At 45.7% G+C, this 27,126-nt stretch overlaps 1 pseudogene; it reads left to right on the forward strand.

Annotated features, from left to right (window-relative positions):
* Positions 1 to 27,126, forward strand: LOC127214709 (zinc finger Y-chromosomal protein-like; annotated as a pseudogene).

Here is a 27,126-nt window from a genome sequence, read left to right on the forward strand (position 1 = left end):
GTCACTGGAGCGACCCCAGGGCCGAGTGTACAACCAGTCAATGGACGTAAAGAAAAAGAGATGGCAAGTCCTGTGTGCTTCTGAATGGCCGACATTTAACGTCGGCTGGCCCCGTGATGGGACTTTCGACCTTGGTATTATCTTGCAGGTAAAGGAATGAGTCTTCGATGCCGGGCCCCATGGACACCCTGACCAGGTGGCCTATATTGTCACCTGGGAAAATCTGGCCTCTGACCCACCCTCTTGGGTGGCTCTCTTTGTCAACTCCAAACCCCCTTCTAAATCTTTCCCCGAGACTGATGTGGCCCCACTTTCACAGGGACCCACTGCTCCTCCTTTGCCTTCTTCTGTACCACTCATTCCCTCTCAGGCTTCTGCCAAATCTCAATTATATCCTGTCCTCAAGAAAGAGAAAACCCTTCACTCCAAACCTATTCTTCCTGCTGATGAGTCTGATCTTATAGATTTACTTTCAGAAGACGGAATCACCCCCCCTTATCAGCCCCCTACCCAGGGCACTGTAGGTGGCGGTGATGCCCGGCAAAGGGGTCCGGACAAACCAGACAGTACCAGTACCACTCCTGCCCTGGACAACGGACAAGAAGACACTACTGCAGACTCCCCAGTAGCTGGCAGACTCAGTGGTAGAAGGGAGACAGCCACAGAAGGAACCTCCCGAGCCTTTCCCCTGCGCCAGACTGCCGGACCAGGAGGCCAATTTCAATACTGGCCTTTCTCGGCGTCCGACCTCTATAATTGGAAATCTAACAACCCCTCCTTCTCCAAAGACCCTGTAGCTCTCTCTAATCTAATTGAATACATCCTAATAACCCATCAACCCACTTGGGATGACTGCCAACAGCTTTTGCAGGTCCTTCTAACCTCAGAAGAAAAACAACGTGTCTTCCTGGAGGCTCGAAAGAACGTCTTAGGAGATGATGGGAGACCCACTCAGTTGCCTAATGAAACTGAGGAAGCTTTTTCCCCTAAATCGTCCTGATTGGGACTTCAATACTGCTGCCGGTAGGGGACACCGGCGCCTTTATCGCCAGTTACTCATAGCGGGCCTCCGCGGCGCTGGACACCGTCCCACGAATTTGGCTCCAGGTAAGACAGATAACCCAGGGACTGAAGGAAACTCCGACTGCATTTTTGGAGAGGCTAAAGGGAAGCCTACCATATGTACACACCCTTTGATCCTGATAGTAACAAACAAAAGGGGCAATGTTTCTATGACTTTCATTTGGCAGTCGGCTCCAGATATTAGGACTAAGTTGCAGAGACTAGATATTTTACAAGATTATAGCCTGCAGGATCTCATAAAGCAGAAAAAAATCTTTAATAAGAGAGAAACACCTGAGGAAAAAGAAAGAAGACTTAAAAAGTTGCAGGAGGGAAAGAGAGGGCAAATTAAAAAAGGAGCTAGAAGAGAGAGAGAGAAAAAAAGAGATCGTAAAAACCGGAAAGAATTAAGCAAAATCCTGGCCACTGTAGCTCAGAATAATCATAATGCAGGAAGTCAGGAAAGAAAGGGAGAAGAAAGGAGGCCCAGGGTAGATCGAGACCAGTGTGCCTACTGTAAAGAAAAGGCCATTGGGTCAAAGATTGCCCTAAGAGACCTAAAACTCAGAGGCATGGAGACAGACTCCCAAGACCAACTCAGCTTCTAGCCCTAGATGAGGACTAGGGCAGTCGGGGCCAGGAACCCCCCCCCCACCCCTGAGCCCAGGCTAACCTTAAGAGTCGGGGGCAGCCAGTGACCTTCCTGGTGGACACTGGAGCCCAACATTCAGTTCTCACTGAAACGAACGGGCTATTGAGTACCAAAACAGCTTGGGTAGAAGGAGCCACCAGAGAAAAACAATACCGATGGACCACGGAGAGGAAAGTTCATCTCGCATCAGGTAAAGTCTCACATTCCTTTTCGCATGTACCGGACTGTCCATATCCATTACTGGGTCGAGATCTACTGACTAAATTAAAAGCACAGATCCATTTTGAAGGATCAGGAGCTAAAGTCTCTGGCCCACAAGGGGCTCCACTTCAAATACTGACTTTACAATTGGAAAATGAATATAGACTTTTTAAAAAGCCTCCTGAACATCAGGAAGGAATGGACTTATGGTTAAAACAACACCCCCTGGCCTGGGCAGAAACAGGGGGCATGGGGCTGGCCATACAACAGTCACCCCTAATAATTCTCCTGAAGGCAACAGCCACCCCTGTCTCAATTAAACAGTATCCTATGTCAAATGAGGCATATCAAGGAATCAAGCCTCACATTAAGAGACTATTAGACCAAGGGATCTTGATCCCCTGCCGATCCCCATGGAACACTCCACTTCTGCCTGTAAAGAAGCCAGGAACCGGGGATTACAGGCCAGTCCAAGATCTTAGGGAAGTCAATAAGCGAGTGGAGGACATTCACCCCACGGTGCCAAATCCCTATAACCTACTAAGCACCCTGCCTCCTACTCATCCCTGGTACACTGTTCTGGACTTGAAAGATGCTTTCTTCTGCCTGAGGCTGAGCCCCCAGAGCCAGCCTTTATTTGCTTTTGAATGGAAGGATCCAGAACTGGGCATTTCAGGGCAATTGACCTGGGACACGCCTACCCCAGGGGTTCAAGAATAGCCCCACTCTCTTTGACGAGGCCCTTCACCAAGACCTGGCAGATTTGCGGATCAAGCATCCATCTCTGATCCTGCTGCAATACGTGGATGACCTCCTCCTTGCAGCCACCACTGAACAGGACTGCACAACAGGTACTGGGGCCCTATTACGAACACTGGGGAACCTGGGGTATCGAGCCTCTGCCAAAAAGGCTCAAATATGTAGACAGGAAGTCACCTATTTGGGATACAAGCTAATGGATGGGCAAAGATGGTTGACACCTGCCCGCAAAGAAACTATATCTCGTATACCCATCCCCCAAAACCAACGTCAACTTAGGGAATTTTTGGGGACTGCAGGCTTCTGTAGACTCTGGATTCTGGGGTTCACAGAAATAGCGGCCCCCCTTTACCCGCTAACCAAGCAAGACACACCTTTTAAATGGACTGAGGAACAACAGCAGGCTTTTGATGCTATCAAGCGGGTCCTGTTGTCCTCACCAGCCCTGGGCTTGCCAGATGTCCACCAAGCTTTTTTGAACTCTTTGTTGATGAAAAACAGGGCTATGCAAAAGGAGTCTTAACCCAAAGGTTAGGACCCTGGAGACGGCCCATTGCCTACTTGTCTAAGAAATTAGACCCAGTTGCATCAGGATGGCCTCCATGTCTCCGGATGGTGGCAGCGATTGCAGTCCTAATCAAGGATGCCACCAAATTGACTCTGGGACAGCCAATGACCATACTGGCGCCAGACGCAGTTGAGTCCCTCATCCGTCAGCCACCAGATAGATGGCTATCTAACGCCCGTCTAACTCACTATCAATCCCTGCTCCTGGATGTAGACAGGGTTCAGTTTGGGCCAATAGTAACCCTGAACCCAGCCACCTTGTTACCGCTGCCAGAGGGACCAGCCTCCCATGACTGTCAGCAGATCCTTGCAGAGATGCATGGAATGTGGCCTGATCTGACCGATCAGCCCTTGAACGATGCAGACTACACCTGGTTCACAGATGGCAGCAGCTACTTGCTAAATGGTGAGAGACGGGCAGGGTCTGCAGTGACGAATGCCTCAGAGGTCATATGGGCCACTGCACTCCCCGGAGGCACCTCTGCTCAGTGAGCTGAACTCATTGCTCTGACTCAGGCTCTCCAGATGGCAGCAGGTAAGAAGCTTAATGTGTACACTGATAGCCGGTATGCCTTTGCCACTGCCCATGTCCATGGAGAAATTTATCGGAGAAGGGCCTTTTTAACATCAGAAGGCAAAGAAATCAAAAATAAAAATAAAATCTTGACATTATTAAAGGCCCTGTTCCTTCCTAAGAAATTGAGTATAATGCATTGCCCTGGACATCAAAGGGGGAAAGCCTGGAGGCAAAAGGAAATAGCCTGGCTGATGAAGCAGCCAAACAAGCAGCCTTAGGCCCCCAACTATATAACCATATAGCCAATATAACCATATTGACTGAAAAGGAAACAGCTAAGACTCCAGATTGAGACTATGATGAAACGGATTTGGACATTGTTCAGAAACTAGGTGCAGATTATGACCCCAATCGGCAATGCTGGGTCTACCAAGGAAAGACCATACTGCCTATAAAAATGGCAAGAATATTAATAGACCACCTCCATAAACTGACTCATCTGAGCACCAAAAAAATGAAAACTTTGCTAGATAGACAAGAAATTGAAACTTACCTTCCCAATCGGAATTTATTACTGGAACAAGTAACTGCTAACTGTCTGGCCTGTGCCCAGATCAACCAAGGAAAAACCAAACTGGATCCTGGGACCCGGCTTCATGGCCATAGGCCTGGTGTCCATTGGGAAATAGACTTTACTGAAGTCAAACCTGGAATGTATGGTTATAAATATTTACTGGTTTTTATAGACACCTTTTCAGGATGGATGGAAGCGTTTCCTACCAAACATGAGACTGCAAAAATGGTCACCAAGAGACTATTGGAAGAAATCTTTCCCAGATATGGGATGCCACAGGTAATAGGATCAGACAATGGGCCTGCCTTCGTCTCCCAGGTAAGTCAGCTGGTTGCCAGGTTGCTGGGGATAAATTGAAAATTACATTGTGCTTACAGACCCCAGAGTTCAGGACATGTAAAAAGAATGAATAGAACCATTAAGGAGGCTTTATCCAAATTAACGCTTGAAACTGGCTCTAAGGACTGGGTACAACTCCTACCTCTGGCCCTCTATCAGGCCAGAAACACTCCAGGCCCTCATGGCCTAACTCCCTTTGAAATCCTATATGGCAGTCCACTGCCAGCTGCATCATTCTTTGATGCTGGCATTTCTGATTTTGCAACACCCCCTCCATGCAGGCACATCTACGAGCCTTACAGATAGTCCAAGAAGAGGTCTGGAAACCTCTGGCGGCCGCATCCCGGGAGGAACAAAGAACCCCTTGTCAGCCCCATTCTTTCCAGATTGGCGATTCTGTCTGGGTTCGGAGACATCAGACTAAGAACTTAGAGCCCCGCTGGAAGGGGCCCCTACACTGTGCTCCTGACAACTCCCACCGCCCTGAAAGTGGACGGGATTGCTGCCTGGATCCACACATCCCACGTGAAGGCCAGACAACCAGAACATCGGACCCAGGACCAGGCCCCATCTGAAACAACATGGAAAGTTCAACGCTCTCAAAACCCCTTAAAGATAAGACTTTTACGTTCACAATATTAGCAAGCATGCTTTTGTACATAGGTTTAAATGCTTCTGAAGCGAGATCTCCCCATGCCTCCCCCCCCTCCCCCGCTCTTGACCTGGCAAGTGATTTCCCAAACTGGTCAACCTCTGGCCTTAATCTACCTGGCACCTGGTGGCCTAGTCTCACCCCTGACTTTTGCCAACTAGCTGCTGGACTGGACACTTGGGACATCCCCACTTATGGTGCAGACTCCCTTAAAAAGGACATGCCTAGAACAGAAGACAGATGGATAGGCTGTAGCAACCCCCAGACCCGATGTTTTCTAGCCCAATCAGACTTCTATGTCTGTCCTCAGCTGAGTCAACCCAGGGGGTCAGGATGTGGGGGGCATCAGGAATACTTTTGTAAAAATTGGGGATGTGAGACCACCGGGAGTGCCTATTGGAAGCCCAGCTCGTCCTGGGATCTAATAACAGTGCGCCGAAATTACACTCGCCCCCCCTTGGGCAGGGAAAAGCTGCCACCCTCCCATCAATGTGGGAGGTTGGGTCTGTGAGTCAGCCCGTTGTCTCCCTTTGAGAATTGACTTCACCATCCATGGGAAAAAGGACTATGCGGTTTGGACACAGGGGAAGACTTGGGGGCTAAGGTGGTATCTGCCAGGCCTGGACAAAGGAGTTGTCTTTAAAATTCGCCTGGAAATTAGAGATCCTGACCCACAAGCCATAGGGCCAAACTCTGTGCTTACAGACCAAAAACTTCCCTCCAGGCCACAGCCAACTCTCCCTAGCAACACCCACTTATTCCCAATCCCAGGTACCGGGGATAGACTATTAAAATTAATTAAAGGGGCTTACACAGCCCTCAACGCTACATGCCCTGACCAGGCCAAAGACTGTTGGCTCTGTCTCCTTCCAACCCCCCCCCATTATGAAGGTATAGCTATTAATGAAAAATTTTTAAACCATACCAGTCCCCCTCAGCAATGCTTGGACTCACCAGGTCTTAGTTTGACTCTCCCTGAAGTCACAGGGCAGGGGCTCTGCCTAGGCACAATACCCAAGACCCACCAGAAGCTATGTAATCAGACACTGCCAATTACCCCTGGCAATTATTTTCTTTCAGCTCCCAATGGAACCTACTGGGCATGTAGCACTGGACTGACTCCTTGCATTTCAGCACAAATCCTGAATAAGGCTTCTGATTATTGTGTTCTGGTAGAATTATACCCTCGTATAATCTATCATACTTCTGAAACTGTTTATAAATTCTTTGAAAACAAACATAGGTACAGGAGAGAGCCTGTCAGTATAACCCTGGCCCTTCTTCTAGGGGCTGGAATAACAGCAGGAATAGGCACAGAGCAGCAGCCCTGAGTCGAGTCAGCCAATATGAATCTCTTCATACTGCTATGACTGCAGACCTAAAGACAATAGAAAGATCCATTAGAGATATCAAAGACTCCCTAGTCTCCTTATCTGAGGTGGTTCTCCAAAACCGGAGGGGACTCGACCTTCTATTTTTAAAGGAAGGGGGCATATGTGCTGCCCTCAAAGAGAAATGTAGTTTTCATGTGGACAAAACAGGAGTTGTGACTGAGACCCTAGACAAACTATGGGATCGGTTGGAAAAGAGACAGGAAGAATCTGAGGCCCAACAGGGACGGTTTGAAAAACTTTTTAATTGCTTCCCTTGGTTCACAACCCTGATATCCACCATCATGGGACCGCTAATTATATTCCTTTTGATTCTTACCTTTGGTCCCTGCATTCTGAAAAGACTAATACAGTTCATGAAGGAACGCTTGTCAGTAATTCAAGCCTTAGTTTTGACCCAACAATATCAGAGACTAAAACAATTAGAAACTGAACAACAGTGAATAAAAGGTTTTATTCATTTAATAGAAAAAGGGGGGAATGAAAGACTCCCACTATGCTTATTGCCTGTTTAAACTGCTCTTGCTAATTTGCCAAGGTCAAGTTATGAGAAAAGTACAGGAGGGAACCAGATGCTGCTCTCATCCAACGCCAACCAGGTATCTGTGGTCTACAGCTTGGACTAAAGCAAGGTCAGCAGGACGGTATCCGGGATGCTGAGAGAGTCATAACTGAATTCTTTGTATTCTTTGTGCCCAACCCGAATAACCAACTGTCCTTGGTTAACTACAACTGCTACATTTAGATGAAACAATGAAATCCCTGTAGCCATGCTTCTGCTTCTGTAAGCCTGCTTCTTGCTACACCAACCTTATATAAACTGCATATGCTTTAACCAGGCACGCTCTCTCAGTCTCTCGAAAGACTAGGGCGTCCATAGGTACCTGTGTGTAAACAATAAATAACCTCTTGCACTTGCATCCAGTGGTCCGGTCTCGTCTCTTGGGGGCAAGGGCCTTCCCCTTGACAGGCTCCACAAACTCTTGGGGTCTTTCACTTATAGGCTAGCTCTGTCTTAAATATTAGCCCATGTTTATTAATCTAAGTACTTCCACATGGTCTTATCTTACCAGAGAGAGGGGTTGGCATTCTCTCTCTGTCCTCCATGTTCAATCTCCTCCCTCTACTTCCTCTCTCCTAGTTTCCTTGTCCCGCCTATCTTGCTTTCCTCATGGCTAACCATGAACTTATGAACCAACCTATGAATTATATTTATAGAATGACATCTCCCATCAGGATCTGATGTGTGATATATATATATATATATATCATTGTTTCTCATAACTGTATAAACAATGAAGTTAATTCTGTATCATCGGGAATACATTCAACAGTCTCAATGTGTAAACGACTCTCTCTGCATATTGAGAGTTGGGGACTATATTGAGGGGTTCTGTCAAATGCGTAAGTACCATGAAAATGGCTAACAATTCTGCCTTTTGTACAGAGCTATAAGGGCTTTACTTATATTTCTTGATTTATGTTCTGCCTTACCTGAATTGTTTGTGTCAGTGTAGCACGTAGAGACTCCAGAGATTGGTATTTTCCTTACAATGTGTGGAAGGACTCAAATTGTTTTCTTTATGAATTTGATTCTTTCACTTTTGGGATAATTGTTGTTGCTGGCTGTTCCAAAAAAAGTTACTGCAAGCCCTTTTCCAGTGTTCATTTTCTCCCCGTAAGAGGAAATTCCCACATTAGTTAAAGGTATTAGAATCTCTTAATTTACCTTTTAAAATTAAGTCAGATATTTTTTCTATGTACATTTCTGGTTTTTTATTCTGTTTATGTGGTAGAAATATCCATTCTAATAGGGCATCTTTCCTCTGCATCACAATCCCTGAAGGGTATTCTCTAGATGGTAACATAACCAGAATACAGTCTAATTTGGAATCCACATGTGCTTCCAGTATCCTCTTTTCTACCCATTCTAATTTCTTTTCAGCTTCAGCTGATAGTATTAGTGGACTATTCAAGTTCTTGTACCCTTTTAGGGCCATGTTCAAGTTTTTCAAATCATGCACTTCTACTGCAATAATGGTTTGTAGTTGAGAAATCTCTCCTAGTAAATTTTGAAGATCATTAAGAGTCTGCTATCGATCTCTCCTGATCTGTACTTTTTGTGGTCTAATTTTCTGTAGACCTATTTTATATCCTAAGTAATTGATAGATTCCCCTCTTTGTAATTTTTTTCGGGGGCAATTTGTCATCCCCAGATAGGTAAAACTTCTTACTTCCTCAAACTTTTTTTTTTTTTTTTTTTTTTTTTACATTTCTAATTCAGAATCAGCAAAAATATGCCATCCATATAATGGTAAACTATAAATTGTGGAAACTGTTTACAAATTATTTCCAAAGGATTTTGCACAAACTATTGGCCCAGTGTGGACCTAGGTAACATTCCCCTGGGCAAAACCTTCCACTGATATCTCTTGACCAGCTGAGAACTGTTGTAAGTTGGTACTGTGAAGGCAAATTTTTCCTGTTTTTCTTGTAAAGATATAGTAAAGAAGCAACCTTTTAAATCAATAACTATAATAGACCATTCTTTGGGTATCTGAGAAGGTAAAGGCATTCTAGGCTGTAGAGAGCCAATTGGCTGAATTACTTTATTGATGGCTCTCAGGTCTGGAAGCATTCTCCACTTTCCAGATATCTTTTTGATAACAAATACAGGAGAGTTCCAAGGGCTGGTAGATTCCTTGATATGTCCAGCATTTAGCTGTTCCTAAACCAGGTTTTCTAAAGGCTCTAACTTCTCAGAGCTCATAGGCCATTGCCCCACCCAGAGAGGTTCATCTGTTAGCCATTTTAAGGGTAGGGCTTTTGGTTCCTCTGTTAGTTTGGCACTTGTATTCTGTTTTTGTACAGCCTGGATATTTGGTGTCTGTCTTGTACAGTACTTTATCATATTTTTCTAGACCCATGGGTTTGTTTATGGTTCATATCTAACACTGTAAGATGTTAATGTGGGTATTCCACTGATGTAATAGATCATAACCCCTTCAATTCATTGCTACACATATGGCCCAGCCTTCCTCTCTGTCCTTCCTATCTTGTCCTATACATTGAACCCATCTAATGCTTCACTTTACCTGAGACTGGGTTCCAACACCTAAGAAGTGAACATTTGCCTCCTGCAGGGGCCATCTTAGAGGCCAAGATTTTTGAGTTATAATGGTTACATCTATCTCTGTGTCTACCAAGCCCATTGGCATAATCTTATTTATTTGTTCTCTTAATTTGGGTCATTGATTACTTATACTAGTTTGCCAAAATGTACTTTTTTCTTGTTTTTTTTTGTTTGTTTGTTTATTTGTTTGATTCACCCTCCATATGTAACCTAATCTACCATCTATAGCAGCATGATATTTTTTCAATAGACAATGGACTTTCTAATCTTCCTGGAGAGGATTGTCCTCTATAGTGACGGGGAATGACATGGGGACCATCGAGAGCCCCCACCCAAGGAGTTTCCTGATTGTAAGGGGGTCCTTACTTGTCCTTACTTGGTCGATCTAAATTCATTGGTCCACTGTTGGCCATTGCCACAAATTCTATAGAACCTCGGCTTTCTGTTTGATTCATTCCTATAAGGAGTGTTATTTCTAGGAATGCTTTGCCTACAATTTCTTCTTAGATGTCCTAGTCTACCACAATTAAAACACCTGTTATTTTGATGTCTTTCCAAACCTTTGGATATCGCTTCTCCTACCCAAGTGTCAATGTTGGCTGTGTGCAGGACCCATTCATCTAATGGTGCTGATCAGATCTTTAATGGCCAAAGCATTGTATTGTGGATTTGCATTCCCATAAGCTAAGGATTCTATGAGTATTCACCTAGCTTCTGGGTCTCCTACCTCTAATTGTACTGCTCTGGATAATCTTTATAGAAATATGTTAAAGCATTCTCTGGGTTCCTGCATCACCATGGTATAGGGTTCTCTTCTCTCCACTGGTTCATGAACCTTATCCCAAACATTCATAGCTGATGTACTGCACAGAGACAAGAGGCAGTTTGACTTTCTGGGTCAGCATAAAGACCCTCACCAAGAATTTTATCTTGGGGGAGTGTTATAACCTTTCATTAAGCCCTGAAGTTCAAGAGCTTTTACTTCTTCCCTCCATGAAGCCCTGCATTTAACTTGAGATGAATTTTCAAAGAAAGCTGATATTAATTGATCCCAGTCCTTAGGGGTCACCCTATTACCTCTGCCCATGACTCTACTAAGTGCCTCACATATGGTTAGTGCATGCCCAAGGAGATTACTGCTTCCTTTATCTCTTCTAATCTTTCATACATATTGGTTCCCACTTGCATGCAGCAAAGCCTTTTGAGTGGTTTTTTTTTTTTTTTTTTTTTTTTTTCCTGGCTGGTTTTTCAGTACCAGCTACACGGACAGCCATAGGAGATGGCAAAATGACCCTAGTTATGTCTTCGAGGACTCTGACAGATGTAGGTAATTTTAAATCTCTTTGTTGCCCTGTTACCTGTAACTCTTCTTCTGGTGTATCAGATTGAAGGTTCTAGGGCCTTCAATCTATTCACCTTTGTTTCTCTGAGCATTTGAACTTCCTGGATCATATACTTTTCTAAAGATTTCATTGAATCAGTCAGGTTCTTGTTCTCTTGCTTTATATGTGATTCTAAGCATTTATCATTCTCATCCTTAGATTTATCTGAGGGCATGTAAACTGCCTTGCAGAAACAATGTTCTATCTGCTAGCTTGTCATTATGCTCAGACATGGAACAAGTCCTGTGGTTAGTTTTTCAATCTGATGTTCCAGTCTTTGTATTTTGCTTGTGGAGTCATGAGACACGGAGCGAGTTGTTTCCGCTAGTATTCTAATGTTATGTTCCCTTGTCTCTTTCTGTTTTGGTTGTTGAAGTGGCAGATTCTAAACAAATTTTGTCTATTAGTTTATGTTTATCTAGTTTAACTCCATTGCCATTTTCAATATTCTGAATACTTTTATTCCAAGTTCTCATTAGTTGCCGGTAAAATCTGTATGGTTTGTACACATTCCTTATTCTTTGCTCTCTTCTCAAACCATTTCTTTAAAGATATTATGTGGATTATGAAATTAATCACCATTATTAGGGATAGGTATATTTATTAGCTTAAAATACAAAGAGTGCAGGAGGTAGCTTTCAGTAGAAACCTGTTATTCTTAACCATGATGCTCTTTTTTTGCCTTTCGGTCTCAACTTGCAGTAACTACGGTTGGCCGGCAGGTGGCGAAGGTTTCCTGCCATACACAGTGTGGCCACAAGATGTGGTGCAACCAGTTTGTTTCTAACTTGATAGATTCTGTGAATTCTAAGCAAAACTTTCTGGTAATTCATATCAAGTGATTTTTTTTTTCCGGAAAAGGAAAAGGCGAGGCTCACGTGAATCACAGAGAATCCATAGAGAATCCCAGAGACTCCAGGGAGCCCCTATAGTTTGGCAGTGTAGCAGGGGGCATGCAGGCAGCCAGGCCCTCACCCCCCTTCCAATCCCCAGTTCTCTGAGTTGCTCAAAGTTATCAGCTCTGCCCACACCGCAGGAGAATGTAGCCAGCAGAGGGGTGGCTGTGGGGGCAGGCAGTGAGAAGTTACCATTGGGAACCTGCTCCCAGGAGCTGAAAAGCCGGGCAACTGGGGAAGCATGTGGGCAATGGCGGACTAACTTCAGGAGTCAGGTCTGTGGTTGAGGAGGAAGCCAGTATGTGCTAGCAAGGGGAAGAGAGGGGCAGGAACTAGCACTCAAGTGCTCAAGGGCATCTAATTGAAGGGACTAGCAGAGGGGCAGAGGGAGAGGGAGGGGTTTAGGCGCAGATGTCTTGCTGGCTCTGTGAAAATCACACTTCGGACACCATATATGGATGCACAGATTGAGATACGTGGGATGAGGTTAAATGCAGATTAATTTTATTCCAGGAGAAGTCCCTTACATGAGAAACCGGTGACCCGCAGCTTCTAAGGATTCACACCCAGGCTGCTCTCCTTGACCCCACTGAAACCAAGAGAGAACCCTGGGGTCAGGACCTCAAAATTAACCTCAACTTCATCATCTGTGACCACGCCCCTTTGGGTGTGGTCATTGCTACAGGTGCGGGAGGGGTGTGGTGCCGTGTGGGGGGAATGTCACTCTACACTCCTGGTAAGACCCTTGCTCCTCTCTAGCTAGCTGGAAAGCAGGATGAAGCCAGGGACAGCAGAATCGTGTCTGCCATGCGAGTGGAATGGAGCTGATGATGCTGGCTGGTATGGACACTGACAAGAAGTGGACGGGTACCCAGAGAAGAGCAGTAGTTAGTTCCCTATGACACTGGGATTTGGACTACTGTGACTGCTACCACGGCACAACATGGCACCAGGGGTTCTCAGTCACCTGGGACCTTGTGCTCCATTGCAGAATGATGACGGCAAGCCTCTGTCTCTTCCACTTTTCATTGAGTGGGTTTGCAGAAGGAATGGACGATTATTGATGGTTCCTAGCCCTTGGTTTCACCTTGGTGGGGTAGTTTTCTAGAACTCAGTCAAAGCTGTGCTTTCTTTTCTTCTCGTTTTCCTTTCCTTTCTTTCTACTTTCTGTAAGTGGTGTGTGTGTGGTTTATTGCCATGTGCAGAAGTGCCATTGCAAATACAGAGTTAGAAGACAACTTTCAGCAGCCAGGTCTCTCTTTCCACTATGAGATCCAGGTTGTCAGGTTGCCCTTCTTAACACCTTTACCTTCTCAACCATCTCATAGGTCCAGAGGTCTATCTCTGACCCTACGGTTTGAGGACATGAGGAAGTCATCGGCCATGAGTGAAGGCCATGTCACTTGTCTGAATACTTTTTAGAATTATCTCTAAATGACTCTGGTCTTTATACTTGTAGCACTATTCACTCATGTTAAGTGTGAGGTCCAATTATTAAGAACAAGAATGATATATTGATCATGAGTACCAAGTGCTCATCACAGAACACCCAGAGCTATACTCAAAACAACCCACTCTTATACACCAAGGACTCACCAGTAGAGTTTTGATCTTCACTCGACTTTATGAGATCTGTGTGCTCCCACACACAGTGTCATCCAATAGTCTGTGTGAATTGGTGCATTCTGCAGAGTGATCCCTTATTTGTCTTGTAGCCTCCCTGACTGCCTTCTTTTCTTCCCCCTCCATTCCTTGCTTCCTTCCTTTCTTTAGTCATGTGTATCTGCTTATTGACAGGGTCTCTCTATTATGTAGGTCTGGTGGTGCTTAAACTTATCATATAAACCAGGCTGGCCTCAGACTCACAGGGCTCTATCTGCCTCTGCCTCTGCCTCTGCCTCTGCTCTGCCTCTGCCTCCTGAGTGCGGTGATTAGAGGTGTGCATCACTTTGCAGGGATTGACTTCTTCTTTGTGTATGCTTTGTGTATGTCTTATTTTTTCTTTCTGTGACACATACTCTGGGTAATTTGGCACAGCCTACTTGTAGGGAGAACTCCTTACCTGGTACGCTGCTGTGCCCATGAACACTTGTTGCCATAAGAGTATAGTTTAAAGCTGTTCACAAGGCTAGGCATCCATCTGGCAAGGACCAGGAGGCCAGACTTCATTTCCCTTCCTTCTCCTTTTCTTCTTTCTTCACTCTTTAAACCCTACCCTGGAAAGCTTTAAACCCTACATCTCAACCCACTCTTCATGAATACACTTGTATTTCCTTGCTCTGCACCTACACCCAGGGCAGCTATGCCTGAAGATTTCTATGGATATGATTTATGCCAATGCCTACAGGAAAAGAGCTAAAATTTCTGTGAAGATCAGACTTGCTCTTAGAATTGAGAGAACATGAATCATTATTGTAGGGTGAGCAAGGGTTCTTTTAAGGATGACGAAAGAATGACCAATGTGGGGAGATCTTTGCTCAGGCAGAAAGGACTTAATGGCCCTCAGACCCTTGCTGACCTAAGCAGGCTATCTGAGCATAGAATAGTAGCATCACAAATTGTTCCTTCCAATGTCTGCCAAGAGAGAAGTCAGCAACTGCTGCTGTGCCATGAGATGGGGTAACCTGAACCAGCCTGCAGCCACCACCGTGAACTGAGCTTTCTTTCTACGAGGTCCTGCAACGCTTTAGTCCTAAATAAGTACCCAGAGGCTGCTAGTAATTATCAACTGGAAGCTCTTATTTCCAGGAATGATCCTATCTGTCCCATGGGTGACCGACGAAATGTCAGGAAAACCACCAAGAGAATCACCAATATTACGAGAGAGAAGAGAGTGTGCAGGCTTTGCGGTCCCGGCAGTATTCTGTGGTGTCCCAAAGTCCACTGCTCTTTGCTGAGTGAGATGTCCCCGGGTGCTTTTGCCTCATCTGCAGAAGCACAGGACAAGAACTCATAGCCTGGATCAAAACTAGGCTGCAGGCTCACAACAACCCAGGACTGCCGACTCTGAGAAAAACAAACGAGACTGGGATGGACATCCTGATCAGGTAAGAACCCAAAAGCGAGGCAGGCAAAGCTGGCCTGGGTGTGATCACTCTATGCACATTATATCTGAAGCATTTATGGGGAAATCAGGGGGCACTGGTCTTCAAGAAAAGGTAGAGTAGTCTCCAGAGACAATAGGCAGACTAGGAATTTAGAGTGGGAATGTACAACTTCATAATGAATGGTGAATGAAAGAAAGTACCAGATGCTGGAGTGGTGCCTAGCCCTTTGACCACAGGTTCTGATGGGTTTCCCTTGATGTCATTTTACCTGTTACTTTCCCTGTCAGAGGCAGTGGCAAAGCCTGAGGATATACTTTATGTTTGAGGTAAGGCTGGCCAGGCAGACACTGATCCAGGGAGGGTCTCTGCTTGAGGGAGGGCCCTCACCATCCCACCCTATGCAGCACACAGGGCTAGACACTCGTAGCCACCTCAGCTCCTGGACAGGGACTCATCTCATCAAGGGGTCTGCACTGTTGCAATGTGAGACCCACAATGTACTACAAACTACGCTTCACATCTTTCAAAGAGGACTCACTGCTGACCATGGAATAAAGATGAAGTCCTCCAAAGTAAAGACTCTGTGAAACTGATTGGCCTTGTGTTGATGTTAGCTGCCTAACATCTGAAAGAACTCGAGATTTACTGGATGAACAGTCAGAGGGATCTGTATGGGACCACATGACGACTCAGACCACATCCCACTTACTGACTCACAGGGTTTCTTGGCTTCAATCCTCTGGGGTGGCTTCCCTATCAGGTAACAGAAACTTCCCAACTTCTGAACACATGGGCTGCAAAGAAGCTTAAGCCTGGACACCAAGCAAGAACTCACTGTTAGCTCCCTCAGAGGAAGAAATTTTGGTCCAGATGCACCTACCAGCTCAAAGCTGCCAGCTCCACACCTCTCCATGTCAGTCAGAACACCATGGGACCCTCTCCCTCCTGTAGTGTTGACACTGTTGCAATGCTCAGCAACTGTGGCAAGCCAACCAGCTCTGCCAGAGGTACCAGTTACACAAGGATACACACCAGACTAGTCAGGAAGTTTCCTGCAAAAGCCTTTTCCACTGTACAGCTGCAGAAACTTCTAGGCCTGCCTCTCATTCAAGGGGACGACACCTATGTTCCCAGTTCCTAAAACAGGCACCGGAAGAGAAGGGGCATCGCCTTCATGATGGTGAGGAAGTTATGAAGGCATTGTCTATACAAGCCCCAGACTTTAAGGATACAAAATTAATCAGTTCTTTTACTGATGGGGCTTAAGGCTACAAGAAGGGTAATTGTCCCTCAAATCAAAAGATTCAGAGTTACAATATATCACAACAGGGAGATCTGCACGATAGCTCTGGCTCTGAGGCCCACATGTGGTGGCATTGCCTGACACTCTTATCCCATCTCTTCTGGATCCTACACATCTACCCCCTAAACTCCCTTCCCACTCCCATTACTATATCCCAGCCCCCCAACTCCAGGAGGTACTCCTTCTACTCAAGACCCTATGGTCAAGTGTACAGTTAGGACTGTGAAAGCAAAGGATTATCTTGTGTACACAATTCTCTTCAGCCTCATACAGATTCTGTAGAAGAATAATAACTGTAGTCTCCCTGTGATCCTCTATGATGCCATTACTAACCAATGACAAATATCTTCTCCACCACATTTAGAGACTCATTCAGGCAAGATGCAAAATTGAGCAGGCCCCTGCTCTGGGGGTGGCTGAGGCCATGCCGGACAAGTAGGAGGTAAAACCTGGTTACCAAGTGATGATTGACACTTCTTCTCTCCTGGGAACCCAATAAAGGGTACAAATAGCTTTTGTCTGTTGTTGACTCTGTGTGACCATGGCAATGGGGGAGAAAGTCATTCCACGGTTCCAGGGCAAGGATGACCTTACCCACTGGGTCTTGGAACATCACTGATCAATGTTCTGCTGTAAGTACTTGGCACAGAATCCCTGAAGAACACAAGTATTCATGTTTCCTTCCCCTCGCCTGCCACAGGGGGACGGATACATGGGGGAGTCAGGGATCCCCTGCATGTGCATGGCTGGGGATGGAGACTTGGGAGGTCCTGTGCTGACACTGAAGCTGCTGCTGTCTGGGAGAGACAAAGTAGAAAACTCTTCCCATTGCATGGGAATGAAGGGCTGCCTGGCTGGCATCCCGCACACCAAAGCTCTCAGTGGAAACCTAATGCCATCAGGCAATGGAGTTAGTTTGGCTATGCTCTGGAACTGAGTTGCCCCTCAGAGTCTTGCATGGTATGGATGCCCGGGATGCTCATCCATGCATTTTGGAGGGGGATATTTTAGCTGTGTCAGGAGGAATTGATGGGTGTGCCAGGCCTCTGAAGCAGAATTCAAAGTGTTTCTAGGGGCCTTGCTGTCTGGTCTCCCATCTTGTGGGTCCCCCCTGATAGGTACCAGATGCTTTCCTGTAGCTTCCAAAGGCAGGGTTCTTACAGTGTAGGATGTAGTCATGCAAGGGGGAAAAGCCTTTACCTCATCCACAAGACAAGATTAGCTCACTGGAAGGACCCTGTGTGATCAGGCTCATCCATGGTTCCTTGGGGTAGGCTCTCCCACCCCCCTGCATGGCCTCAGGGATCTGGCATCCTGCTCTATGCTGACTGAAACCCCAGATTTGTTCACCTGGATAAGAAAAAAGGTCTGCTACCATCCAACTGCTGACTGAGTGGAGTCACCGACTGACATGTCTCAGAGGTGAGGCCTCTGGGGAGCTTCCGGTCCTCCGTGTTCTATAGTACCCAGCACAGTCCTCTTTCTGGTTTCCAGGATTGGAAAGGGGCCATTTCTACAGGGCATTTGACCCAGAGGCAAAGATATCAAGATGGGGTTTGCCAGTGTCAAAACCTCTGAAATCTGACAATTCCTTGTGGGATGCTATAGCTACCCATATCTCAGCATGGGCAAACATGCTAAAAGACCTCAACCTGAAGGTCTCTGATTGGCCAAAGCCATCACCCAGGTCACAGGTAAGCCAGCAACTCCTCATTTCTGATGCAGAAAAAAGGGTTTTCAAGGACCTTGAGTGCAAACCTGACAGCCACGAGAGATAATAAGAGACCAATCGATTATCACTCTGGAACAGAAGCATCTCCAGCACTCTTGTCCTCTTTCTCATTTATAGGGTGTCTTGGGGAATGCTGACCATGGGAAAAAGTATGACCATTCCCAAGTGTATCTAGGAACAGAAATTGGGGAAATCCACCCCATGGCCACACTTCCAGAAGGTAGCATCCCCTTAGGCCTGGGTTCATATGCTGTCCACACTTAGATGCTTGCCTGGGTGACCTGTCTTCTCCCACCAGGGTAGAGCAGTGGAAGGGACAGAGAGGTTCCTGGGGGCTCTTGGGTTCCATGGGTCTTTTCACACCTGAATTTTACATGACATGTATGTGGGACAGCTTCTGGATCTAGGGCTTTAGGCTCCTCTACTCATCCCTTGACTTCTGCCTCAAGAACCCTAGATAAATTCCAAGGCCATTAGCACTTTCAGTGGGGAAACACATTTAAAGTTCTGAATAGAGACAGTTAGCAAGAGATCAGCACTAATGATTTCATCCCTCACACAACTCCTAAGTACTTACTCACGGGTCAGCACAGCCCTTCTGCCCATAAAACACACACACACACACACACACACACACACACACACACACACACACACACACACGGCCCAGGGAATATAAACATGGGATACAAACATTATTTACAACCATTCAGAACAAGTAAATATAGACATGCACAAACACACAGATAAATTGACTAATCACCCATACATTATTGCCACATCAGCCCCAGTGGAGACAGTGTAGCAATGGCTGAGAGAAATCTCAATGGCTACCTGTCCAGAGGTTCTCACCACAAGTGGTTATGCCTCCTGGGGAAAAGTGGTTCAGGACCCTGCAGGTGATTGCCCGACTGACAGTCTGGAACAGGTGCTAGGTGATTGTTGTGCTATGATAATTTTAATGCTTTTGATCATGGGTGCTTTGGCCTATAGCTCCACTGTTAATTCAGAGAAGCCCAGGAAACACTTAGATATAGTTACAGGGACAGAAAGAGATACAGACAAGCCCTCAGCTACAAATCCCAGGGTGCCAGTGGAGACTTCAGGTGTCAGCCCAAGGCCTAATAAATTAACATACCTAAAGCTATAGGAATTTGCCCAGAAGATGACCCTGCTTAATTAGCCCGCCTGAAGCAAAGCTGTTGTGGGGATTTACTACTAAGATTTTAGGGCCCCTAAATCAATAAAACAGCACAAGAGTTCTTATCAATGCTGTTAAAAGTTTACTGACCAGAGACAATGATTATTCTCTAAACTCAGTAAATCAAATCCCTGGTAAGCTGACCACAAGCAGGCCAAAATAAACATGAGATGTATTTACGATCTCATGCTCCAAAATAATTGCTGACATTTCTATAGTATGTCTGTAAGTTTTAAACTGTGGCCAAAGATCTGTTCCTTGAACTTTCTGCATAAAAACCTGATGCTCTGAAATAAAAATGGCAGCAGTTGCAAACCTCCTCCAGTGTGTTTGTGTCTGTCTGTCAAGCCGAAGCCACTCCTGACCTGTTCATCGGAGTCTTGGTCTCCCCGGAGACCCATCGCCCACTGAAAGGTCTGCGGCACATTATCTCTCTCTCTCTCTCTCTCTACCTTCACACACACACACACACACACACACACACACACACACACACAAACACACACAAAGGGCCCAGAGAATAGGAACATGGTATGTCCAACATTATATACAATCATTCAGAAACAAGTAACATTCAGAAACAAGTAAATATATACACATGCACAAACACACAGAGAAACTGACAAATCACACATAAATGATCTCTCTCTCCCTCTCTCCTCCTCTCTCTCTCTTCCACAATAACACACACACACACACACACACACACACACATACACACTACTCCCACAAACCAACTCATGGGCACTAGACCTCAAATCACATATTTTAAAAAGACCACTTAAAGAACTTTACCTCCAGTTCCCATAAAAACCAGACCAGCAACACATCCACCATTGCTGTATGTCCTGTTACTGGCCTCCTTCTGCTTTTCCCAATCTCTCTTAACTCCCATATGTGGTAGGTCTAATCCAAAACGACCACACACTAATGTCTGTAGAAAAGACCTCCCAGGAAAAATCAGTACCTCCAGAGGATGAGATGGCCAATGGACAGGTGTGTTTATTTAAAAGGACTGTTAGAAAGCTGCATGCATGTAAGGACACAGCAGGAAAAACAAAACAGTTTTATGCTAAGCACCACAGGGAGTTTGTCAGCAAGATCACCTGGAACAGGCTCTGCTGAGGAGTCTTCATAGTCCAGTCTGGCCAGTCCCAGCAGGGTTCCCACCAAGAGAGTCCAGGAAGGCTGCATGCCAAAGGTGGACAGCCCAGGTGATATATGAGGATCCTAGGTGACTGTGTCAGGAATGAGTGATAGCAGAGGGTCCTGTGTGCCTGTCACAGATTGATGAGTGGTAGGAGCTAGAGTTGTGGGCTACTAGTGCCCTGGAATCTGTAACACACACACACACACACACACACACACACACACACACACACACACACACACGGTCCCAAACCCAGCTGGCATGCTCATGGTTCAGACCCGGGCAGATGTACATCTAGAAAAGACCACACTTTGAAAAAGCCTGAGCCCCTTGCAAAACACTCCTAGAGCAGAGATCAACCCCTGGGTAGTAGAGAGGAGTGTGCCTGTCGGTAACTTTCCCACACCAAGGGAGCCCCAAGACCAGGTGGGAGAGGGCAGTTAGTGGATAGCAGAGCAGACCTCCTCTGACCTGGCTGTGTAGATTGGGCCTTTCCTCCAAGGGCAGGAGTGGGAGCTGCTACAGCCTTGGGGTCCTTGGTGAGGAGACAGCTCTGCTCCCCGTGGAGACAGGGAGACAAGATGAAGGGTCCCTGGGGAAAACGCCTGGCTGCTGATGTTGGATTTTCAGGAAGTTCCGGAGGTGGTGACATAAGAGCAGGACAAGCTGCCACAAGAAGAGGTTAAGATCAGACAGGAAGTCCAGAAAACCCGTGGGCAGAGCCTGCAAGGGGCTTAGGGAAGCTGCACTCTGCATTGGAGGAGTTGCAGCTGCTGCAGCACCTCATGTGCTCTATCAATGATCAAGCTAGCAGGACCTATGAGCTCCTAGGAGGGGATGTGGCTGAGAGGCTCAGATCCCACCTGAAAACACAGTCTGGTTGTCATCCAAGCATCCCTGGCTTCTGGGACACAGCAGTATCCTTACCAGGGTGACTGTCTATGAGGGGGACACTGGAGACTCTCCCTGAAAAGCAGTAAAGAGGGTCCATGTTGCCATAGGAATAGGGGCAGTAACTAGTCCAAATGGTGAAGGTCTTTGCACAATTCCCTGGCCTTGGCTTCAGAGAGAGGGAGAGAGACACACACACACACACACACACACACACACACACAGAGAGAGAGAGAGAGAGAGAGAGAGAGAGAGAGAGAGAGAGAGAGAGACATTCCTCTCTCTGTATATGAAAATGTTTATAGCTATAATACTTATTTAGCTATTTGGGAGGGTGTGTTAGTCACTGTGTGCTCTCTTCTAATTTTCTGTACGACAGTACTTGTGTGTGTGTCTGTAAAGATTGTGAATCTTTGCATGGAGACTGTGTTTGTGTCTCACTCTGTGTGTGTGAGTGAGTGTGTGAGTGTGTGTGTGTGCCTGCGTGTGATTGTGTGTGTGAGAGTGTGTGTTTGTGTGATTGTGTTGTGAATGATGTCTTTGAGAGCTTTAGCACTTTTACTGATTCCCTGAGAAACCATCCATGTCCAGGGAGTGTGAGCTAAAAAGAAAAAAAAAAGAAAGATAATACTTATTGGTATCACCTTAGTGTAGGGATATGGGTCATTGTCTTCCAATTATGAACCTCACTCAGTTTGAGTTTACTATGGGCCACCATTTTCACCATGGCAGAGACCATGTCAAGTCAGGCTGTGCAGGGTAGGCTAACTGTGGATTCTCACGCTCTGTGACTTAGGTCCATTTTGAAGTTTGACTGAAACCAATTCCTGTTGTCACTTTCCTTTTGGGTTTTAACTCTGCTGGCTGGGCAAGGGTCCTCTGCCTTCTGCTCAGGGGTGAATACTCAAGTAAATGCCTGTGACCTATGTCTATGTCACCAAAGCACTTTCCCCTGTCCTTCCTCACTGGGTCATGTTTGCCCCATAAAAGGACCCGAAAACCCTCTCCAGAAAGAGGGGGCCATGAGTAGCACCTGTGGCTTCCCTGGGCCAGAGGAGAGGCTCTTGTGCCTGGATAGGTTCTGCTCACCATTTCCCAGTGTTTAGGACTCCTCGACCAAAGGCAGATGATGAACCACCCCAAGATCTCAGGCTTCCTCTGGGAGCAAGATGAAGACCCGCAGGGCTCCTTGTTGAACTTGCAGGTCATCAGCCGGGATGTGGCCCGGGCAGTGGGCATGGTACTGTTAGGGCTCTTGTCCTGCTGGGGCAGCTTTACATCCCAGCTAGGAGGATCCTCTGTGCAGGGTGTGCTACACAACAATGTCCTCTGCTTTCTGCCCTGCTCTGACAGGTGGGGGAAGTGTGCCCAGCAAAGTAGTACCTCTCAGGATGACCTTTGTCTCTGCCATCAAGCCTTACTTCTGTAATAGACTGATTTGAAAGGAGTACAGGATCAAGCTGTCTGGTAAGAGGTCTGTCCCTGACAGGGAGTCACACTGAGGACTTGGGGCTGTTTGCTAGGGTGGAAGGGGGGATCTACATGCTGGAACACAGGCTGTGTGCCTCCCACCCGCAGGGTATGAGGAATCAGTATAGAGCACTGTGGAGTGGTATGCAGACTGTGGCCCTGTCACTCTCAGCTGCTGGCAGGAACCCCAGGGGAGGCTCATGATCGTGGACTGGTTGTGTGCCCACTGCTGCCCAGCAGACAACATGCTAGCTGAGGTGGAGCTCCTCTGGATACCTTGCTCCTGAATGGAGCTGCCTGAGTGCTCAAAGCTCCTGATGCTGGAGAAGGACACTTAGCACACATGCCAGAGTCACTTTCCCTCTCCTCTTTCCAGGACATTGCAGAAGACCTGTGGCTGGATCCCAGGAAGTATTCCCTGGGACAGGACAGGGCTGGAATGACAGTCTGAGGGATTACAGGCAAGGTCTCTTCCATGGCAGAGCCACCCCTGAGCTGGTGTTCCTTTGTTCTGTGGGAAGGCAGGCTGAGGAAGACACAGGGACCAAGCCATTAGGCAGCACTCCCCCATGGCCTCTGCAATAGTTCCTGACATCAGGTTCTCACCCTGTTTCCGTTCCCGTCTTTACTTCCATCAGTGATGAACAATGACATGAAAGTGTAAGCCAAATAATCCCTTCCCTATCCAAGTGCTTTTTTTGTCATGGAGTTCACTGCAGTAAAAGAAACTCTGAGACAAATAACTTACAATTATATACCATTAACAGAGTTTGTTGTGCCTAATGGGTTTTGCCATCCTCCAAGGAAGTGACTCCTGATTGCAAAAGCAAACGGTTTTTATTGCCAAGAACCAGACAGGCTGGGACCTCCTCACTCTATAGGAAGAGTAAGGTGCATGCATGCTCACAAATGCGAAGCATTTTAAAAGGGAAAATGGAAAGGGAGGCTTGAGACCACTAGCCTCAGTTCAAAAGGTTTCCAAGGTTACAGACATTCAATAGAGTACAAACTTTTTTTTTAATTTATTTTTCTTATTTTACACATCGATCCCAGTTCCCCTCTCTCTCCCTCACTTTCTTCCTTTCGTCCTCTCTCCCTCTCTCCCACCCTCCCATGCCTCCCAACCACCCTCCCCTCCCATCCCCCCTACTCCAAATGTAGGGTGATGCCTTCCACAAGGGGTCATCTAAATCTGTCAAGTCATTTGGAGTAGGGACTAAACCCTCCCCCCCCCCGAGTCTAGGTTCAGGAGTATCCCTCCATGGGGAATGTTCTCCCAAAGTCCTTTGGTGCACCAGGAATAATACATCCTGGTTCCACTGTCAGAGGTCCTTCTGAGACCCACGTTTAGGGGGTCTGAGTTAGTCCAATGCTGGTTTCCCAGCTATCAGTCTGGGGGCCCATTGACTCCCCCTTGTTCAGGTCAGCTGTCTCTGTGGGTTTCTGTAGCCTGGTCTTGTCCTCCCTCTCTGCATCTGGATTCCAATTCAGCTCAGTGTTTAGCTGTGGGTGTCTGCTTCTGTGTCCATCAGCTACTAGATGAGGCCTCTATGGTGGTGGATAAGTTAGTCATCAATCTCATTATCAGGGAAGGGCATTTATGGTAGCCTTTCCACTGATGATCAGATTGTTAGTTGGGGTCAGTCTTGTAGGTCTCAGGACATTTCTCTACAGTCAGTTTTCTCTTCAAACCTATTTCTTTATAATGTGGACAGGCTCAGTGGCCTTGTTCTCAAGATAATTAGCTAGGGAGGATGCTGGTGTTGGGCTCTGGGTTTCTTCTTTATATCCTGAGAACAGCATGTGGGCTCTTTCCTCTGTAGTGATGAAGTTGTCTACTTGTAGAAATTCTTGTTCTCTCTAGTGTACTCTTCTTGCCTTAAGCCCTACTTTATATCTTTTACTTATTAATTTTTCCATCTCAATTGATAGTCGTGAATTGATTAGTGAGGTTATAAAACAGGCTGTAAAACAGAAGTTAAGAAAAAGGAACTTAACTCTCTGATTGTTTTGTTTTAACAGAATAGAAATCCATAAAATGTGTTACTCTTTCTTGGTGGGGTCTCACACATTAACCAAGACTGACCTCAAACTAGTGACAATCCAGCTTCCTCAACCTGTCCATAATTATTGGCATGTACCATCTAATTCCAGTGTTAGTTTACTCAATGTGAAGATTAAACAGTAACACTTTTCTTTGTGCATTTATTTCTGTGTTTTGTTTGAGGACAAATTCTTCATTTGCAGCTCAGCCTGGCAAAGAATTTTTCATCCTTCTGCCACTCAATACATGAGCTACAGGCATTTGCTACCACCAGAGCATTTAAACAGACATCCCTTAGAGAAACCAGGGAATATATGTTAGCAGCATATATTCATTCCTTGGTTGTTTATAGGGACAGTACAGCTTTCTACATTAAATTTTTGTAGGTGTTGTTGAAGAATGTCATAGATTATTGAAAGTTTGGATTGTAATAAAGTTAATTAAATGTTTAACTTTACTTACAAATTATTTCCTTTGGGTCTGTAAGTTGATAAGGCTTCATTTTTATTTAAAAAAAATTGGTAGGAATGATGTTAATCTAGTCATAGTGGATCCAGTTCTTTCTTGTGATTGCAATATGAATATTGAAAAGCAGTGACAAGTTAAAAACTGATAAAGTTCAAGAACATACTTTAATTTTATGTTTTTATAAATGTTTACTTAAAGTGGAAACAATCTTATTTTACTTATTAATACCAGTTTCCTCTTTTCCCATCCTCCCATGACCCCAACCAATGTCCCCATCCCACACCCTATCCCCTCCCCAGGGAGAGTGAGGCTTCCCATGGGGTATCATCAAAGCCTGTCACATCATTTTAGGGCAGGGCATAGGCCCTCCCCTGTGTATCTAGGCTGAGAAAGTATCTCTCCATTGGGGAATGGGCTCCCAAAGCTAGGAACCTACTTTAGACTTAATGAAGAAATGAAAAATAAAATAAAGCTTCACTATTTGCCTTTGTCTCTTCGTCTTTTTTAGCAATAATTGTTGGTCCTGATGGACAACCTTTAACAGTCTATCCTTGCGTGTTTTGTGGAAAGAAATTTAAGTCTAAAAGTTTCTTGAAAAGACACTTGAAAAACCATTCCTGAACACTTGGCCAATAAAAAAATACCACTGCACTGACTGTGATTACAGTACCAACAAGAGGATAAGTTTACATGATCACCTGAAGAGGCACAAGATGACCAGTAAGGCTGGAAAGGACACAGAGTGTGATGAGTGTGGGAACCATTTCTCCCCATGCTGGGGCTTTACGTATTCACAAAACAACTCATGGAGAGAAAGAAGCCAGCAAAACATACAAGTGTAAGTTCTGTGACTATGAAACAGATGAACAGGCGTTATTGAATCGCCACCTTTTGGCAGTCCACAGCAAGAAGTTTCCTCACATTTGTGTAGAGTGTGGTAAGGGTTTCCGTCACCCGTCAGAGCTCAAAAAGCACATACGCGTTCACTCTGGAGAGAAGCCCTATGAATGCCAGTATTGCAGTACAAGTCTGCAGACTCCTCTAACTTGAAAACACATGTAAAAACTAAGCATAGAAAGGAGATACCATTGAAATGTGACATCTGTGTGCTGACTTTCTCAGACACTAAAGAGGCACAGCAACATGCTCTTACCCACCAAGAAAGCAAAACACACCAGTGTTTGCACTGTAGCCATAAGAGTTCAAACTCAAGTGATTTGAAGCGACACATAATTTCAGTTAACACAAAGGACTATCCTCATAAGTGTGAGATGTGCATCAAAGGGTTCCATAGGCCTTCAGAACTCAAGAAACATAAAAGTACCCATAAAAGTAAAAAAAATGCACCAGTGTAGACGCTGTGACTTTAAGAGTCCAGATCCATTTGTGCTCAGTCGCCATATTCTCTCAGTTCACACAATGAGTGTCCCATTCAAGTGTAAGAGATGTAAAAGGGGATTTCGACAACAGTGTGAGCTTCAAAATCATATGAAGACACACAGTGGCAGGAAAATGTATCAGTGTGAGTACTGTGAATATAGCACTACAGATGCCTCAGGCTTCAAGCGACACGTTATCTCCATTCATACCAAAGACTATCCTCACTGTTGTGAGCACTGCAAGAAAGGATTCCGGAGACCCTCGGAAAAGAATCAGCATACAATGAGACATCATAAAGAAGTTGACCTGCCCTAA

The sequence above is a fragment of the Phodopus roborovskii genome, unplaced genomic scaffold (genome assembly GCF_943737965.1).
Source record: "Phodopus roborovskii unplaced genomic scaffold, PHOROB, whole genome shotgun sequence".
In the NCBI taxonomy this organism is placed as follows: Eukaryota; Metazoa; Chordata; class Mammalia; order Rodentia; family Cricetidae; genus Phodopus; species Phodopus roborovskii.